The following is a 20,921-nucleotide window of genomic DNA, read 5'->3' as shown; positions in this document are numbered from 1 at the left end:
ACTCACTTGTGTATCATATAATTGCTAAAATGTATTATAAAATTTTGAATTTTACCACCCATAAGCCTTAAGTCCATGTCAACAAAAGCCCAAAGTAAGAAAGAAAGCCAATAGAAAATGACTACATGCAAATTACCCAAGGCACTGAAAAGACTGTGGAGAAACTGATTCTATAAAATTCTTCTGTAATTAAACATATGCAGCTCTCCATTTCTCTAAGTTTATTCTATGAGAGTAAAAAGCTATAGATTGAAAGCTTTGCAGTTGTAGCATTTGGGTGTTATGGGCTTCTTGAACATGCATATAATCATTAAGATGCACTTATAGCCCCATGAGTCCCTAAAGCATTGTCAAGAATAACATCATTCACCAGACCGCTTTTAAACAAATCTTTTACCTGAATGATTATATCTTAGAGTCCTTTTCATTAATAAACCCATTAATTAAGTTGAAAGTATCATTGAATTTACAAGTTCTTTAAGTATGCCTGCCAAGCATCATAGCTAAGTCTATCCTTCCTTAAATGTCCCAAGAATAGTTACACTAACCTAGGGTTGGACCAAATCATCTAACACAACACCCATTCCATACTAAGCTGTTGAATGTTTCATGGATTGGTTGCTTAGCCGTATTTACCAAACACTGGAAAACACTCTAGAGTACCAGTTGTTACTCTAAGGATCCTGACTGAGTGGAGGGTGGGGAGCTGAAGGGTGACTGGCTGCCTCTCACTGTTATTGACAGAGACTGTTATGCTGCATATTGTTATCCTTACAAAGTATTAAAATAAAAAATGCGGAGAATGGTTTCCAGTGAATGTGTGTTTCTGTCTTGGCACTGTAAAGTTGAAAAGTAAAACAATAACAAACATTTCGTGTAACCATATTTCAATCTGCAAGATGTTGGAGACAGTTTGAACCGCTAAGCTGAATTTGAGGACAAGGACTTCTTATAGGTATGGGAAGCAGCAGGTGGGGATTATTTCAGGCCACCTAAGAGCGGCCACGCACGCTTTCTCATGGTCCTTGTCCCTTTTGTCACCGAATTTTGTACTCAGTTTTAGAAGCCTGTCTTCTTCCTCAAGCCTGTTCTATCAGCTCTCCCTAATTTTTATACTTAATGTTGCTGCTCTTATTCTAACTCTTAGCATCCTTTGCAGAGAATGGAAATAAATGTCTTATATTTTACTTTTCAGTTGTGGAGGTTTAATTTGGGGCAATCACCATTTATGGAGTCTGTTGAGCACTGTATTAACTAACTTAGTCTCCACCGAATGCCATAGACAGGTGGCTTAAACAAGAAGGACCTGCTGTCTCACAGTTATGGAGGCTGAAAGTCCATGACTAGATTACTAATGTGGTAGCTCAGGCTCTGGAGTACAGATGGCCACCATCTTACTTTAGGCTCCTACAGCTTCTTCCTTCCTTGTCCACACAGAGAGACAAAGTTGTCTCTTCCTCTTCTTATAAAGACACTAATCCCATCATGAGGGTCCCACTCTCAAAACCTCATCCAATTCTAACTACATAACATACCCAAATTATCCAAAACATTAGCCCCATCCAATCAAACTTGGGTTGGGGCTTTGACGTAAGAATTAGGGCAGGGCTACAATTTAGAGCATACTAAGCAATTTCAAATGGCTCAATCTAACGTTTTCTATAAAGTTGGTATATAACCAAACAATGGGGTTAAAATAGTAAAAAAACAAAAACAAAAACAAAAAACAAAAACAACAACAACAACAACAACAACAAAAAAAAAACAGTAAAGATAGTTCCTCCACCCTTCGGTAAGCTGCCATTGCATTTTATACTTTGACATGAGCACGTACATCTTCCTGAGACCAGGCTCATGACGTATGTATACTGCTCTGACTTGCTTTTTGGACTTAACACTAATCCTGGGACAGTTTTACATGTCATTGGTGTCATAGGAAACATTTTAAATGTCAGTGACACATTTCTGGCACACATATGCTTTTATGTACAGTTCATATTTTAAAAACTACAAATTCATAGAAATTTATTTGCTAGGTCAGAGTGCATGGGCTTTTCAGCCCGAGCCTCTTAAAATTTCACACCAAACTTTATTATAAATGGCTTCTTAGAAATTTACAATTTCTGCTTTATTACTTGTTTTTACCTAATTTTTTAGTAATTTGAGAAGTCAATTACTTTATCTAATTGCTAATAGTAATCCCTTTTCTTATTTTTAACCCAGGACATATCCCATTCTAAATAAGTCTTCACTATCTCTCTAGATTTTTCTACAAATGTAAACTTCATTATATTGCTTGCATGATAGAACCCTGCACATATTTTCCAATGTGCCCTAGGTCTAAATAATGTTCCATTGGCCCTTCTGTAATCTTTTAAAAAATTGTTAATTATTTTTGTGTGTATGGATGCGTGTGCACACGTGCGTGTGAATATGTGCCTGAGCCACTCCTGTGTGTAGTGGGAGCTCTAGGAGGTCAGAAGAGACATTGGAGCCCTTAGGAATTGGAGTTACAGATAGTTTTGAGCTACCCTGTGGGTACTAGGGACCAGAGTCTGGTCTTCTGCAAAAGCTGTAGGTGCTCTTAACTGCTGACCCATCACCTCTCCAGCCCTATCCTCTTTTGTGCTTCTTTTTTTTTTTTTTTTTTTTTTCGAGACAGGGTTTCTCTGTATAGCCCTGGCTGTCCTGGAACTCACTTTGTAGACCAGGCTGGCCTCGAACTCAGAAATCCGCCTGCCTCTGCCTCCCGAGTGCTGGGATTAAAGGCGTGCGCCACCACGCCCGGCCCCTATCCTCTTTTGAATGTAGTTTCAATTTCATTTTTCCCATTCACCTCTAGTCTCCTCTCCAGTAACAATAAGCCACTTATGGTTTCTAAACTTCCTATTCTTTAAGTCACCTTTGTTATGCCTGTTTCTCTGTCTGGAATCCTTTTCCTCGCTGGGTTTTCAGCATCCACCAAAGTCTGTTTAATGAGGAGGTACGAAGAGGACCGGGATGTTCCAGTCCTGTACCTGGACGTGGTGCTCTGAGAGCACTGAGGTACTGTTTCCTCAGTATTGTCCCCAGGGAGAAGTAGGCTGGCCCTTCACATGACTAATAGGCTTCTGTGTTCTTTAAACCTCTGAAGTCCTGATGACTCTCCTGACAGTAATTTCTTCTAAAACAGCTTTCGCATAGTCTTCAGTGATTGCTCTGGCTGACTGGATGTTTATGCTGTCCATAATGTGAGCAGATATTCTTTTGATTCCCATTGCCTGATTCTGTCTCTTCAAACAGCTCTTAAAGTCACCTGAACCTGTAACACCCACATTTGCATGTCTAGAATGGTGTTGTTTCTTTATTGTGGCAGCTCTTGTGTTCAGGTGTCATCTACATACCTTTCATTAAATATTAGGTGTCGAATTGCTTTTGAGAACACAAATTTACAATGGCAGTCCATAAAAGAATACCACAGAGGAAGGCCAAGTCATGTGTTTGGAGGCCTCTGAGTTCATGGTTGTACGGGAAAACAAAGTAACAGAGCAGCTGCCTTCACTGGCTGAGACTAGGTGGGAAATCTTGCTGTATTGCTACTCATTATCTATGTGACTCAAAACACTCAAAATGTAAAAAGTTTTATTTTGTATATGCTTTGACAGGCTATTACAGTATTATATCTACAAGGTTTTAAGTAAACCATCATAGGGAGAGATTTTTCTAGAGTTCAATAAAGCATTGTTCAACGAGGCATGTTTGCTATAAACCAAGTCTTTATTTGTAATTTAAACAGTTCAAGTATCACCTCTGTCTCAGCATTGTTTGCTGTTGCTGTGATAAAACACTTGACAAAAGCAATTTAAGGGGAGAAGGGTTTGTTTCAGTTCACAGTTCCAGTTTATGGTCTGCCATAACTGGGAAGTCTTGGTGTCAGGAATTTGAAGAAGGTACACATGTGGGAAGCCACATACGCCATTACAAGATGGCGCTGGCTACCGCTGGCCACCACCCATAAGTTTGGGTAAACAACTAATGTGCGCATGTGCAGTAGAGTTTTTTGCCGAGTCACTGCCTGGCCCAAGGCATGCAAATGAGGTACTGAAAGCATAACCAATTGGGAGTAGACACGCCTTTCCTAGGCCTATATAAGCAGTGCCAGTTCTGGGGCTTGGGGTCTTTTCACCTCTGCAATCAAGCTCTCCCAATAAACGTGTGTAGAAGGATCCTGTTGTGGTGTCTTTCTTGCTGGCTAGTCGGGTGCTCACATACACACACAGTCAAGAACACAGAGGATGAATGCATGCACACTTACACTCAGTGCTTCTGCCTCTCTTACAGGATTTATGCCAATTTATTATTTGTTGAAAAATTGAAGAGACTTTATATTAAATTGCAAATATGATCATTTGAAATGCTGCAGAAATCAGGGAATGAGGGTGATGTTAAAGGTCATTTGTGGAAATTTCACTTAACAAAAGTTGTAGAGGGGGCTGGAGAGATGGTTTAGTGGTTAAGAGCACAAACATAAGGTTCTAAGTTCCATTCCTAGAACCCACTTCAGGAGGCTCACAACCAACCACCTGCATCTCCAGTTCTAGAGGATCAGATGCCTCTTCTGGACTCCACTGGCACTGCACTCCCACAGACACATAGACATTATTAAAATAACAAAAACCACAAACAAAACAGAACAAAAAAATAACCTCAAAACTTAAAATACAAAAGAAAATGGGGTCCAACATAGGCAGATGTGGCATTTATAATTAGGCAAGTTATCCCTTGTGTTGGAGAGTTTTTAGCAATATGCCATGATGTACAGAATGCACCCACCTCTTCTCTCACAAAATAGCCCATCACATATTTGAGAGCCACAGTACTTCTTGTATTCTCTTTTACAGTCTGAGTATCTGAAGTGGGAATTTCTGGTTTCATTGGGAACTTGGTTGTGTCATGTGATGTTTTGCTGGAAGCTGTCTTATGAGAAGATGTTTTGCTGAAGCAAGCACATGAGAAGTTGTTTTGTTAAAGCAGACACGTGAAAGGGCATGTTATGTTTTGCTGGAGCAGACACTTTCGAGGACACATGATGTTTGGAAAGAGTATATGTATAATCCAACAGACAGGGGATGGTGCTCCTGCATTGGTATACCTTGTAACTCTTTGCCGGTCCGTGTTGGGCTTTGCTGATAATGGTCTTCACTGATGCTTGCATTGGTTTGTTTTGCTTTCGTCACTGATCTTTGCTTGACCTGACTTCATAGAGAAACACACACTAAAGACCTTCTAGTGGTGTGCCAGCTGCATCTTTCCACTTCTGCTAACTCCTGCTGATCAGCAGAGCCTTACAGTTTCTTCTGGATTGAGCCACTGCTACTGATTCATTTTTGGTGTTTACCGAGTAGACTGGACTGCTGACTCTGATTTGTGTTTGGTGTTTTGCTAGTGGACTGGACTTCTGACAATGAAGATTGAAATTGTCCCAAAAAACTATTTCTAAACAGGTCTACAAAGTCGTTTCCTATTAACCTTTCTTTTCTCTTACTTCTCATGCATGGTAGATTACAAGGAAGGTTGAAGTGTCAAAGAACCATAATTAAAGTAGGTTTTGAACAATTTAAGCTTACAAGTATCTGCAGTTCTTTGAAGAGTAAAGTGAGCTGTATGCAAGCTTTTGGGGGCTGGTAGGGCAAAGGCTAGTCTGACTCAAGGTCTGGGAGTCCCCAAAGAACAGCACTATGGGGCTAGCCTGAGTTTGATAGCTGAATTTGTCAGTTGGCTAACATTTCTTTGGTTGAAAGTAATAAACCAAATTCAAACCAACTCACATAAGAAGAAATTAATATAGCCTGAAAACTAGAGGAGTAGATTCAGGCAGAGTTGTATTCTAGGATGCCATACCTGCTGTTCTTTATTCCTCGCTTGACTCTGCTTGTCCCTGCTTGACTTAATTCCTAGGTAGCCAAGGTAGTCCACAGCCTTCGACTGACATAACTTTATACTGATTTTAAAAATCTCTGTGACAAAACACTAGAGGAGACCGACTTGTCGTGGAGTAATTGTCTTCTCAGAAACAACCATTTTGGCCACTGCTATGCCGTACTTTGGACAACTCTGTTTGGTGTGAATATCTCTGCACCCAATTCTACTTCTACAAGAACTATGGTCAGCTTCATCACAGTCACGCGAATTGATGTTGACTGTGGGAAAGAGGTCAGATTTGGTTTTCTTTGGGAGGTAGTGGGGACAAGTGAATATATGTACCATGTTGCTTAGCAGAATATTCAAAGAAAGTTGTGACTCAAACATTGAAAGCTCAAAAATGCTGAAAATATTTCTAAAGAAGAGGATGAAGAAAAAGAGGAACAAGAAGGAGAAAAAGAGGAGGAAGAAGAGAATGAGGAGGAAGAAGAAAGGGAGCAGGAAGAAGGGGAAGAGGAAGAAGTAAGAAGAAAGACTACCTTTTTAAATGCAGGCAATTTTCAACTCAAAGTTGACCTAATGGTATTTTGCACAGCATTAGGATTCAAGCTATAATTTATCAAGAAGCTTCCTGTAATGTACTGGCAGAATACATATAATGTACTAAAGGTAATGGTTTTCAATGTCATTTTCCCCATAAGTGCATATTATATGGGTTTATAGTCACAGTGCTCCCTTGCTTCTGGGTTTGAGTTACACATATCAGTGTTTAATGCCAGGTTATGCATTCTGCTGCATTTCTAAGTTCATTCTGATGGCAAAGCCCTGTTCTGAGACCCTTCTTTATTGTATGTGAAAACTACATGGAGGGATGGAGGATGAGCTAGATTAACATCAAACAAACCTGATTAACAATAGCTGCTCTGTTTCAAATGTCAGGCACACTCAACAAATTTGCTTAGAAATTATTTTGTTTATTTTGTGAGCATATATATGATGAGCTTTCTAAAGGTCAAGAGTAGAGTTTGTTCTTGGGTTCTAAAGCAATCTGATTTCCATTTACAGTGTGTGCTAGTGACCCTCACTGTAGAAGCAGGACCAGTTATATCATACTTACAGTTTGTGTTTAATTGTATCACAAGGAAAATCCCCGATAGATGAAGGCAGTGCAGACATACCGGTTTTCCTAAGTTACCTTTATTTTGAAAGGGTTCATAAGAGAATGCTACTCACAAATGACATCTGAACTTGGATGTTGGCTTCATTCCCAGATTCTTCTCAAAGATCTACAAGCATCTTACTGAGCTAGGTTCTTACCTGGGAACTGGAACAAAGGTCAGAAGAGCTAGGAGTCCTAGGTATTGTGAACATTTACCTGGAAGGGGTACGGAATCTTCATTAATTAATGTTTGTAAGAACACCATGCATGCCATAGAGAAGCACTCTGATCAGTTATCCAGTCTTCCTTATTATTTGAAAAAGATCAGTGGGCTACTTATATACATGCAACAGCTTTCATTAATTATTTTAAATGTTTTCCTGCTTACTGTATATACTTTACCAAGATTAAAAGAAAAACTCTTAGAGTATTTTGTATTCATGCTCATTAACATTCCAGTAGAATAACAAACCTCAAAATGATTCATGTATGAATCAGTGATGCATGGCTAATTACAGTTTTCAGCCACACAGCCAATAACGTTCACCATAAAATGTGGTGTCTGTTAAATACACCTCTCTGAATTTTTTGTTGGGGAAAGAGTGGTAGGAGATAGGGAGGTTTCAAATTATGGTTTTAAAATGTCTAAATATTTTAGGGGATTTTTACATTATAAATATCTTTCAGGCGAATATTTATCACAACCATGACATCCTGTTATCAAAACAGAAAAAAAAAAGCCCCAGAGATTTGCCTTAAAAACAAACAAAACAAAATAAAACAGAAACATCTCAGATCCTGAGAATGGACCATATTTTAGAATAAAATGGAAGAAACTTCTTGGGTCATTAGTTAATATTATTTATGGTTTATATTAATGTTCAAAGAATACTTTATGTTGAATTTTACCTTTCTTATAAACTCCCTTTTCCTATGATTCTAACACAGAACCATACTCTAAAGACAAAAATCTGAGAAGCAGAGTGTGCAGTGAAAATTGAATGTCATACTAAAACTCTCTAATTTAGAAATGATTTTATAGCCCATGGTAAAAGTTGTTTCTAAGTCTGGAGAGGCAGCTGAATTAGGAAAGTGCTACACACACACACACACACACACACACATACACACACACACACAGAGAGAGAGACTCAGACACACACTTACAGACTCAAACACATAAACAGTCACACATACAGAGACTCACAGACTAACACAGACACACAGACTCAAACACATACACAGTCACACACACACACACAAACAGACTCAAACACATACACAGTCAAAGAGAGAGAGAGAGAGAGACTTAGACACACCACACACACACACACACACACACACACACACACACGGACCTGAGATTGAAAGAATCTAGTGGGGAAACCCCCATTTATATCCCGAGTTGGCGTGTACCCAAAGAATCACAAGAGACTGTCTTGATGTAAATACANGAGGTAGTTTAATGATGGAGCTCTGGGACAACATGTATCTCACACAGGAGACAGCGGTTGTTGGCCACGAGGCTCGAAAGCTAGGGGTTTTTTATAGAAAAGGGTCTGGGGCTGGGGGAGGAATTTGCATGGTTTCACACGATTGGTTCATTTAAACATCAGCAAACTGTACGTGCAGATCGAGGTAACACCAGAGCATCTGGTTAACATTTAACCCATGTCAGAAGGGCAGGAGATAGCAGGAGATAGGGAGGCGCCTGATAAGTCCAGACATGTCTTTGCATTCTCTTTATCTTTATGGCCAAGCAGCCTCAGGAATGTCTTAAAGACAGGCCTGCCCGGGCATGTCCTGGCCTGTTCTGCTATGTTCTCAGTCCCAGGCTTCAAAGCTCACAAACAACTCTTTGGGCTATTACATGAATCACAGGTCTCAAGTTTTATTTTCTTTCAAGATCAATTATTAGAGCCCATGCAAAAATGTGTATGTGGTAAGCTTGTAATCTCTGCTTTTGTGAGGCAGACATGGGTAGGTCCCTGGAGTTCACTCACCATCCATACTAGCCTAATTGGTGAGCTTCAAGCAAAGAGACAGATGTAAAAGTAACTTTTATTCTCCTGTTGATAATTGTTACCTCAGATACTTACTGCCTCCATCTGCTAACCTAGTCCTAGTTCTATAGACTATATGGAGCCTAGTTTCTAGCCTCCATATAGTCTCATCAAGGCCTAGAATGTTTTCAGCCTCTGAGACTTACTGCTGAATAAGCTCACCTTTTCTAGCTCTTTCTGAACTCTGGCTGGATGGTTCAACTCAGATGTTCTGGCTCAAATCCTCTCCAAACTAATTTGATCTTGCTTCTCTCTCTCTCTCTCTCTCTCTCTCTCTCTCTCTCTCTCTCTCTCTCGCTCTTTTGAATTGTTCTGCTTGAACTCACACTAGAACTTTGGCAGTCTGTTCTAATCTTCTGGCTCCTTCTCATCCTGTCTCTGGCTCTTTCTGTCTTCACCTTTGTCTAGCTTGTTTCTCTTTACCCTGTCACTGTAAAACTCTCCACATTAAACTGACTCCTCCCTTTTCCTCTTTTTTTTTTTTCTGCCACGGCTCTCTTGTAAATAGCTTCTTCTTCCTCTCCTTGTGAGAGTTAGACATACCCTATTCTGTCATACTTTTCTCTGATTCATCACTTTTTCTGCCACTTAATTAGACATCACTTTCACACATGGCTTCTTCCTTCTACAAACAAACTTTTTTAGGCTGTTTCTCAAAACTGAGCTGTTGCAAATAGTTTTACACTCTACCCTCCTTTAGCTCTGGGAAGAGACTGTGCTACCAGCCCTCATCTGCTTCCCTTGACTCCTTGGACAAAAGACACACACACAGTTCTTCCTTTTCAACTTACCTTAGGGCACAGTTGCTGGGCGCCACTATCTCCTGCCTGGAAAATCTCACCCTTATCAAGTTCTTATCTCTGCCTCTCCCACCTGCCCTAAACTGTTTTGTTTTGTTTTGTTTTGTTTTTCAAGACAGGGTTTCTCTGTGTAGCCCTGGCTGTCCTGGAACTTACTCTGTAGACCAGGCTGGCCTTGAACTCAGAAATCAGCCTGCCTCTGCCTCCCAAGTGCCGGGATTAAAGGCCTGCACCACCACTGCCCGGCTGCCCTAAATTTTAGAGGCTGGTTTCATCTATCTCCTGCCAAACATCCCTGGCTACCTGCCTATAGTAGTGGCTACAGACCCCAGTTCTTCTGAAAGAAAATTAAACTTGAGACCTGTGAGTCATATAATTTATGTTAAATAGCCCAAATTGTTGCTTGTGAGCTTTGAAACCTGGGGCTGAGCATATAGCAGAACAGGGCAGGACATGCCCGGGCAGGCCCTCTTTAAGACATTCCTGAGGCTGCTTGGCCATAAAGATAAAGAGAATGACATGCCAGACTGGCCCAGCGACTCCCTATCTCCCGCCCTTCTGACCTAAGTTGAATGTTAAACAGGCTGCTGATGTTTAAATGGACCAATCATGCGAAACCGCGCCAATTCCTCCCTGTTGATGTTTGAATGAACCAATCATGTGAAACCACGCCATTTCCTCCCCCAGCCCCAGCCCCTTTTCTATAAAAACCCCTAGCTTCCAAGCCTCATGGTCAAACCCACTGTCTCCTGTGTGAGATACGTTTTGACCTGGAGCTCTGCCATTAAAACTACCTCATGTTTTTACATCAAGGTGTTCTGTTCTGTTCGTGATTCTTGGGTGCACGCGAATCAGGAATTGAGTGGGGGTTTCCCCACTAGGTTCTTTCATTTTCTGAGACCTCATGTGGTTGCCTGGTTCTCCTCTCTGCAAAGCATGGCAAAAACCCCTCCTCTCCTTCCTTGTATCTGCCTTTTCCTCCTGGGACTCAGAAGTCCTGCCCGTATCTTCCATCTAACAATTGCCACCCACCCCCTCTTCTGCCCCCGGCCTTTCTTTACTGACCAATTGGAGAACAGAACCTTTAGCATCAAAACTGCCCTTACACAAAACAAAGTGGAAGGAACGTGAGGAATGGTGCCCTCAGGATGATCTCTGACCCTCATATGCATGATCTCACACACACACAAACACAGACAACATAAATCCTCTCACATGTACACAATCATGACTACACATACACATAAAAGAAAAACAATCCTTATTTTTTTGTTGAAAATATTTTAATATTATCCATGTAATTAATTTATTATTTGATATCCAAAGACCACATTAACAAAAACTTTTATGTCTTGATTAAAAATTTAAGTTTGGGGCTGGTGAGATGGCTCAGTGGGTAAGAGCACCTGACTGCTCTTCCGAAGGTCCGGAGTTCAAATACCAGCAACCACATGGTGGCTCACAACCATCTGTAATGAAATCTGATTCCCTCTTCTGGAGTGTCTGAAGACAGCAACACTGTACTTACATATAATAAATAAATAAATAAATAAATAAATAAATAAATAAATAAATAGAAAAAAATTTAAGTTTGTATCATATCAGTAGTAAAAGTAATTAACTAATATATGGTTTAAAAATGTTCAGACATTTAGAAAAATGCACAGCCAAAAGAAGATTCTCCTAATAAAGGTGCTGTCTCCTTCTTCCAAATGTCCATCAGAATCACTTGTGATTCTCCCAGGAACAGCCTTGCTAGTGTAAGCATAGATCCACAATTCTGAAAACAATCAATCAATCAATCAATCAATCAATCAATCAATCAATCAACCAATCAATCGAACAAACAAATAAACAGAGAAACTATCTGGAAACTGAAAGGTTAGGCAGCCAGACATAAAGTCCTTAGTGTCCTTGCTTTTTATACCTATGGGTATGTAGTAATGCTTGTTGACAGGATGCTGTCCCAAGGCCATGACAACAGTGTATACGAGATAGTATAGGCTTACGCTTTTCTACACACTACAAAATTTGTCAGATTTGTGTTTGCATTGGTATGTTTATAAACACCAATGTGTGTGTGTGTGTGTGTGTGTGTGTGTGTGTGTGTGTTGAGGATTGGTCTGTTGCTATGTATTATAATGCTAAATACTGGCCCTGGTTGCCTCAGGGACAAGAGAATCCTCATGTACATAAAGTGATGCTATGTGATCTTGCTCCTTAATTTTAAACTATTGGTTCAATAGAGATGCTAACAGCTTATAGCTGGGCAGAAGAGAGGTAGGTGGAGTTTTGGCTCCTGGGCTTCAGGGTCTGAGGCAGGAGACAGAGAGGGATGAGGAAGAAGGTGGAGAGAAGAGACTGCCACGGGCTGGGTGAGTCATGAAAACATGCCCACGGGGCTGGCTAATTGGAGTTAAGAACAGCCCAAATGGAACTTGGCAAGTTATAACTCAGGGTTGCTGATAGGGAAGTAGATACAAAGAGCTAGAGGGCAGATATCTGCCAAGCTCTAGTGCTGATTAAGGCTTATTGTAAATATAAAAGTTGTGTGTCTTTTGTGGGGGGATTAAGTATTTACAACAATGTGTGTGTATGGGTGTGTGTGTAATACCTCTTCCTTTTAGGTGTGCATGGATGGTATTATGGATGCACTGTCTGACTACTGTATTTATGAACTAATTCAGCCATTTCCCTTAAGACTGTGCTGTGACCTCGTGACTTTTAATGTCATGTCCTATCACTTGACTTTTCACTAACGTGACCCCTGATTATTCTTCCAGAATGCCAAGCTGGTTTGTATTATTTTAAAGATGTTATACTCACTGCTCCCTCTGAAATTTTCTTCCACAGGTTTTCACAGGGATTGTCCCTCATTTCTCCAAAATCCTATGTCCACAGGCGGGCCTTGGTTCAAATGTCACCTCTTCCGAGAGGCTTTCTCTAATTACTCTATCTGAACAACTGCTGGAATGTTCTGTGCCATATCTGGGGGTCATCTTCTTGACTGTTGATTGATGTGGGAGGGCCTAGCTTACTGTGGGCAGTGCCATCCCTGGACAGGCAGGACTAGGCTGTAGAAGGGAAGCAAGCCAAGGGAAGACATGCAGTACCTTATCGCCATTTTAAACTCTTGCCTCCAGCTTTTACTTTGGATTTCCTCCATCATGGAGGGAATCTGTAGCTTGTGAGCTACAACAAACCCTTTCTTCATGCTGTTTATCATAGCAACAGGCAGCACACTAAAATAGTCCTCTACCAAAGAAATACAGCCTTTTAATTTGAAGAAAATGTTTTTAATGGATTTTTAAGTCTGAGAATGATATAGTGCCTTTACTGCTGCACTGAACCTGGGGCCATGTGTTTGGATGCAGCGTATCTTGAAAAAGAGTGATGAGAAATCACAGCTTATCTCTGGCCACCCTAGTGAGATCACAGCTTGGACACTGAGCTGAGTTTTATGTACCGTATGTTCTAGGTAACTGGGAGATGATTGCAGAAGATGGCAGGAAGAAGGATTAAGTGTGATTATTTATAATGCATAGTTAGAAAGAGAAAGCATGCATATGTTCTCTAACAATAGGGAATATACTGATCTCCTAAATATCTAATGAGCAAAGCCACCCAAACAATCCATTTAACTTGGAAAAGCAAAAGAATCAATAAGATGAAGTGATAGAAAAATAGAGGTAAATTCGAACAATATTTAAGATGTCCTCAGATGGTTCCTGTTCTTTCTAGCAGACAGACAGACAAACTCCATTATTACATGCAGAGGTTTCTGAAGGAAATAGGAACACTTCACAACAGCTGGATGTGCCAGTCTCTCTAAATGTCATACAGTAAAAGATAAAACATTGCTTTCCTTGTTTTAAGGTCTTTTTGGATTTTACACACACACACACACACACACACACACACACACTCACACGATTTTTTTTTCAAATAAATTTCCTCAGAATGCTTGTCTGAAAGTCTAGTTTATGACCTGTAACATATGGCTGAAATGAATTATGCAGAGGGTTGAACTCTGACTGCTAATGACTGCTTAGTTTTGAGAGTGTTTCCACAGTAAAGATTTCTTTGTAGGTCCTTTGAGCTAGAGAAGGATGCTCTTGGGACTATAGTGTATGACCTCCAGGCTCCCTACATGGGAGGAGGATGCAGTATTTGTTACACTGTTATACAGTGCAAGGTTACCAGGAGGCTGTCTGTGCTCCTTTGCTTCAGGATTTTGTTTAATAGTACAGGGGCTCTTGTAGTTCTTCCAGTATGAGTCTTGTGGCTATGGCATGGCTATCGCTCTGTGCTTCCTCCTCGACTTCTATGAAGGAGCTTGATTCTCAGAGCTTGCACTATCTTTGCAGGAGATGCAGGAAAATCAGAATGGCCAATAGTGACTACACTTTAAAGTGGAGCTGGTTTTTCAGATGTGCTATGGCAGTGCAAATCACAGACTGCTTACACACACACACACACACACACACACACACACACACACACACACACACACATCTTCTTGGTCTACAGATTAGCTAGATCTTTGCTTTTCCTCTCCCTCCTCCCATGAAGCTTTGCATTTCTTTAGATCATGAGAAAAAATGAATAAGTCTTCAGCAATATTTTTCTCTAAGTCTCCTTCCCCATCTCTCAATCTTTTTCCTACCTGCCCTATTCACCACAGAGCTTCAGGAGTTCCTATTTCCCAGAGTTCCCATTTGGTTTATATGTCTTAGTGAAGATTTTAGAAGGGAAAGTCTATATTAATTGTTCCTTTGATAAAGATACAAGGATAAAGTGGTAAGCAGCTTGAAATGCACACACACACACACACACACACACACACACACACACACATGCACACAATGCTTCCTACCTAATTCATTGGGACAGTTATTATATTAGTCTTTATGACACTGTTGTAAGCAGATCTCTTTTGGTGCCCTGCCCTCTTACTTCCAATGGCATGGCTTCTATTACTAATGTTCTGTGTCTACTGAGGCTACCCTGTCTTCTTATATGCACGCCTGACAACTCAGAACTTACCCCTACCCCAGCAGCCCCTCCCTACAAAGCAGCCCCGACAGACTGATGGGAATCAGTGCATCAGCAGCCCAGGTCTTTAGCTCCCCTGGTTAGACAACTCAATTAAGTATTGCTTTTCAAGATCCTTCGGGGAGGATTGAGTTACAGTTGTCACTACAAGTAACATGGTGGACAGGGCATTGTTTGGTTTTGTTTTTTTGTTTTGTTTTTTCATGTCTTTCCCTTACCTATTTTACTTTTCCATTCTTTGCATGGTATTCCCTATAATTGCCTGTGTAATAAACAACTCTATGTTGAACATCTGCCTCAAGACCTATTTCTGGAAAATTCCAAACTCTAGTGATTATTCTGTCAGTTTGTAGATTAGGCTACAACCTTCCAGTTGACTGTCTTGGTATTTAGTTTTGGATCCAAGGCCGGTGCCATGTCTTAAGTGCCATGTCTTCTTTACAGATGTATGCATTGCTGAAGGTCAGAGCTGACTTCTAACCCAGAAACATCCACAGCGGAATGCTTATTTTCATATCGCTGTGCTAATATTATACTGTCTGACAATGCTATGACCACTATTAGAACAACCATATTAAAGATATTCACAGTCATCGCTGAGTAGGAAATGTAATGATTATAGGCTGATACTACCTTGGGAATGGTTTAAGTGTTGATATTTCCCATATCGTATGGCCCAGTGACTTTATTCCATATTTAGTTTGGCACTGTTCTACACAGTAGACACATGTGGGAAATCGCTCATGCTGATCAGCTTGAGAAAAACTGGAACTGGTGAGCCAACTCTATGCTCATAAAAGCTACAGAGAATTATATTATACAAAATAACTCTAAACTGACAGAATCAGATTTTGGGGAGCCTGGAGGGGGTTTTAATCCCTATGCACAAAATTAGTCTGTATACATATTGACCTGCATTCTTGCTATTTTAACTGTAATTCTTTTCGATTCATGCTAACTCACAGTTCTCCTAGCGTCTTAGTGTTGTAGGCATCAATGCAGTGTGGCATTCTCTGAGAGTCAAGCTTGCAAGGGCATTATGATATTTCACCAGGATGCTGTGTCCACCTTGCTACTCTTTATGGGGTTCAACTTTAGAAAGGTCGAGAGATCTGAGACTTATTGCAATTCTCTACATGTAAGTAAAGAAAAGCAAGGGGAAAGAATGCTTGTAGATATTTTAGGGTTTGTTCAAGCATTATTGCTCATTGATTCCCTTTCAAAACATTAAAGCAGACTAGCAAATATTTTTCTTTCCTTGTACTCAGATTTGGGAAAGAATGGAAGAAAAGGGTGTGGGACATATTTAAGAAGAAAGGGCAATGTGTGGTTGTATGGTCCTGCTAATATCTGCATGATCATGTGACAATCATGTGGTGCTCTACAAGTTGCAACTGCAGTTTTTGTGAAAATTGTGGGTTTTTTCCCCATGCATTACTAAACCCAGAACATGTTTAGGTTCAGAATTGGCTAAGTCAATGATTTTTCCCCCCAGCATTCACATGGCATCTGGTATGGAATATATTGAGAAAATGATTTTGAATTAAAATGAAAAAGAGCCAGCGTAAAAGACCCTTGGTGGTAAGGGACGAGTTTAATTGATATGCATGAGATAGAAGAACAGAGGAAGGTCATCTCTAGCTATCATTGAATTATTCAAAACTTATTTACTTTGTTTGCCTTATAGCCCCCCCCCCCAGGTGTAAGAAATACTGTAGGCAAATAAAAATCTACTTCTGCAAGGTCTTCTATCCCAGTAGAAACAGTAAGAGAATAAAAAACACAAACAACTTGCAATGATTTGTGGCAAGAGCCTACTTGAAAACTATTACAAAGGCAGAGGATAAAGGCTGGGAAGAAGGCACAGAAAGATTGTGATGGGATTTTGTTGGCATGTCATGGGAGGCCAAGGGCAGTCATATCCTGGATCTAGTAGGGACTTTGGGGACATGTTTGGGGAAAAACACAAGTCTTAAGTAATCAAGAAGGAGCCGGAGCGGAGACAGGAAGTGCAGCAGTTAGCTCTTTTCGGAGAAAAGCAAAGAAACGTACTGAGTAGGCTTTCATTTCAAGAGAAAAAAAGTCGTGTTTCTTTTTCCACTTGTTAAAGGCTAAAGACTGTGATTTATGACAATTATTTCTTTCAAAGGGGAGTCTCACCTTAGATACTCTAAGAATTGTTGTTACTGACATTTGGTTCCCGATTGGTACAGCGTAGACTAGTGCTCTTCGCTTATTGGCTCTTGCGCCTGTCTTCAGATGAGAAGCCACCTTGGCTCCCGCCCCTTACCGCAGGTTGCTGTGGGGATTGTAGTTCGTCCCGTTTGGGCCTGCTGTGGGATTTTTTTTTTCCCTGTCAGCTCCCAGGTCCACCCCAGTGGGGACACGCTCAGGCGGCACTCCTGTCCCGTGCTCCCGCCCTCTTGCCTTTCATTCCAGCCACCAAGATCTTGGAAGGTAGGGGCGCGGGAGCCAAGCCCAAGTGGAACAGAATGTGGGGCGCGGGCTGGGTTTCCATGCGCGTCTGGTCCGTATCCCTGCGGCCCGCGGGGCGGGGACAGGCCAGCACCGCTTGCCTGATGGTGGCCGTCTGTCAGGAGAACTCGCTCACCTGATGAGACTTCTCGGGATGGACTCAGGCGCCCCAGCTCTCGAGCACATGTCCTAGCCTCAACCCTCCCCTCGGGGTAAACTGAGGCACCGGGTCGCGATAGCAGGTCCACGAGGTGTCATTGTGGCTACTTTTGACTAGTTCTTCCGTTCCATAGACAAGTGTCAGGAAGCCCTGACCCAAACAGGTCTGTGTTAAACAGACACCTCGCTTAAGTGTCCCAAAAGGTTTGAACAGGTGCTAGGGCAGCTGCAGAACAGGGTTCACGGAGAGCAATATTTTGGGAAAGACTTTGCATTTTGGTAAGTTTAAAACATACAATAAAGAAAAACAAACCCACATCAATTAACTGTGGCTCGAGAACTCGTCACTGGTTGGACCCTCCGCCTTTGTGGTTTTTAATTTTAGTTTTACACTCAGGAATTGAAAGTGTTTGTAGAAGGAAGGAGGCAGGTTGCTGGAACTTCAGCCACCTTTGCCTCTGTCATACGACCTTGGACGGCCAGCTCAGCGGTCCTCATGTGGATAAAAACCAGCCTAACGCTCCCTGCTCTAGTGGACCAGAGAAGCTGTTTGCAAATGTAATCAGCACTGAAGCCAGGCTTCCGAAAGTTTGTCAGTTGAAAACTGTTTATTATCGGCCTCCGAAATATGCTGAAAATACCCAGCGCTTGTTTTAGAGAAACACTAATCAGGGCTAGGCCTGTTCTGCCAAGGGCAGCCCTAAGAGCATCCGTGCTTAAGCTGATTGTACCTGAAAGATCCTTTTTCAGGCTCCATTTTATGGCTCAAGACCTTGGCTGCGGAGGGTTCTGGGACTTGTAGTCCCGCTTAATTGTCCCCATCCCGCTACTAATGTGCCATTTGGCCGGACGAGATGTCTTCTGGGAATTGAAGTCTCACTACAAGTGCCCCCGGGAGGTAGCCCTTTCCCTTAGAACTGCGACTCCCTCATGCCCTGCCTTCTTGGCTGCCTTCTTTGTCCACATGCTTAATTATGCAAGGAGTAAGAGAAAATGTTTAGTAAAGATTTCCTCTCTCTCTCTCTCTCTCTCTCTCTCTCTCTCTCTCTCTCTCTCTCTCTCTTTCTTGCAAATGGTACTCAAAGTATTGTATATGATTTTTTTTTGCTGTTAAAGCATGTTAACATGGTCTCCAAATCACTCTGTAGTTCCCTACCCCACCAAATAACCTTGAAAAGAAGGCTGTCCAAGGTTTCACGGCCGTATTAAAATTGGGCTATTTTAGCATATTAGATTCAGTTATAATTTAATGTCCTTTAAAGCAATATGGTAGAGATAACCATTTTTTCTATTCATCGAACTGATTAGGGGACGAAAGTTAAGTAACTTTTCAAGTTGAGCCCCCGGGGTAACAGAACTAATGGACTTGTAGTGCCTTCTGTTTGAGAGCTTTTCTTCTAGCAAAAGACCCTACGTCACAGAACTATAGAGTACAAAACCTTTCAGTAGCACAATGCCGCTTCTGTAACTAGACACTAAATGCTAATGCTACAAAACCTTTTGAGATTCCTTAAGTCCAGTTCAAAGATCTCTCAGAACAATTACTGGGAGTAAAGGTTTCAAAAATGTTAGCTACATATAGCTTGAATGTACCTTAATTTCAGCGGTGAGGAAACTGGTCCCTGTAAGGCAGACTAGTTTGTCTGAGGTCATACCGTTGGTTTATATCAGAAATGAAACTACTCCCCAGCATCTTACTTCCAATAGCAATAAGCTATCAGGAACGGCAGATGGGTAGCTATTTAGGTAATGCTATCCTCCCCCGTTCCCAAGATTTGTTCTTTATAGACCACACACGAGGGCCAGTTGTTGTAAAGTCTCTTTTTTAGTTAGAAAAGCTTTCCTATTCCATTAATTCAGCAAATGTTCTCCTGAGCATCGTTCTGTGCTCGTTTCTTCAGGTGTGAGGGTCATTACGTGAGAAGTGCGCAATGTGCCAGAGCTGGAAGGACTTAGGATCCTCTCTCTTTCCTTTTGGAATCAAGCCAGCCAGCGGTCTTTCTCTCATGCCTTTGGGTCAAAGGGAAGTGGGTTTCCCGAGGCTTCCTCGAGTTGCTTGTTACCTCAGGGCAGTGCTTGCCTCCAGTGGTGTCGGTGTCCTTACCCCACGTCATTCCTGTAAATATCTGGTGGCATGCGTTACGGATGCTTTTGTGTTCTTATCTTAATTTGTATGTACAGCGTCAATATGTTCCACTTCTATTTTTGGCATTAGTTGTGTTTTGGGTCACAATCTTTTTTTTTTGTTCCTCCAGAGATGAGAAAATGAGGTTTGGATGCTGTTTTTACATTCACAGATAGCACAATCTAACACTTTGATATAAGGTATTGGAAATGTTACACGTGACACGTGTGTTACACAAACCTTTGGTTTGAAAAGACCCAGGGATCTTCAGTTACGTATTCACAGATGTGTAAGCAAGCACCGCTCACCTTTCCCCGAGTGAGAGACGATTTCTGGATAATTAGGTAATGGCATAACAGCTTCCTAAATTGTTGGCCAAGCTCTGTAAGTTATTGGCTAAACATTCAGAACAAGTCACTATGCACGACGTTCTTCCCATCGACCTCTGTGATCTCCAGTGCTCCCTGAGAGCACATTCGTGGACTTGCATTCATTAGCACCCCAGAGCTCTGCTGCCATAGCCTTTCCTGCAAACTCACTTTACTCTTTTAATGTGGAAATGCAGCTTTGAAATGTAAGATGCAGGGTTATGTTACTTCAACATGAACATGGCAGGGAGAAATTCTGGTCTCTGAGGTTATCTTCCAAGAGCTATATATATGGATGTGCCTATGTCTTTGACTTCTCAGATGAAACAACAACCCAGATAAAGGCAATACATATCAGTCATGTGGCATCCTGGGATTCAAATCCCAGCTGTTTGAGGCTTCTGTCAGAGCACAATCCTCTGTAGCAGATAGATGAATGATATGCCTTGTTTTGTCATTGTTATGTAAACTTGGTATGTGAAAATAAAATGATTTTTTATTTGTCCTCTTAGAGTAAGAAAGGTGGGCCATAATATTTAAAAGTTTTGTCACTCTTAAAAACACATCTTGTCAGCCTAGTGACACATTCTTATGATCAGAGATATGGTAAACACTGAGAAGTCTCTGACCCATGGTTCCATGTAGACTGGAAAGCAGCTGGCTTATGTCAGTGACGCTTTTTGTTTACCTGTAGAATGGAAGAGAACCTGGCCCAAGACCCTCAGGTTACATTCAGGCAATTGTCTTCCAGCTCATGAATGATTTAGGGGCAATAGCCAGTGACTTATTTCTAAAGTTGATAGTAGTGATAAAGGC

The 20,921-nt window shown here is 41.3% G+C and overlaps 1 protein-coding gene across 3 annotated transcripts in view; it reads left to right on the top strand.

Moving 5' to 3' along the window:
- Positions 1-17,305: 17,305 nt before the first annotated feature.
- The window catches only part of Fhit (fragile histidine triad diadenosine triphosphatase), a 1,519,265-nt gene continuing 1,515,649 nt past the window's right edge, over positions 17,306-20,921 (top strand). For all 3 annotated transcript variants that reach the window (XM_029468749.1, XM_021182256.2, XM_029468745.1), the window contains exon 1: positions 17,306-17,435. The gene's annotated coding sequence lies outside the window, so the exon portion shown is untranslated. The remainder of the gene's footprint in view (positions 17,436-20,921) is intronic.

Source organism: Mus caroli, chromosome 14 (assembly GCF_900094665.2).
Source record: "Mus caroli chromosome 14, CAROLI_EIJ_v1.1, whole genome shotgun sequence".
Taxonomy (NCBI): domain Eukaryota; kingdom Metazoa; phylum Chordata; class Mammalia; order Rodentia; family Muridae; genus Mus; species Mus caroli.
Note: the sequence above shows the minus strand (reverse complement) of the source record. Positions and strands in the feature narration are given on the sequence as shown.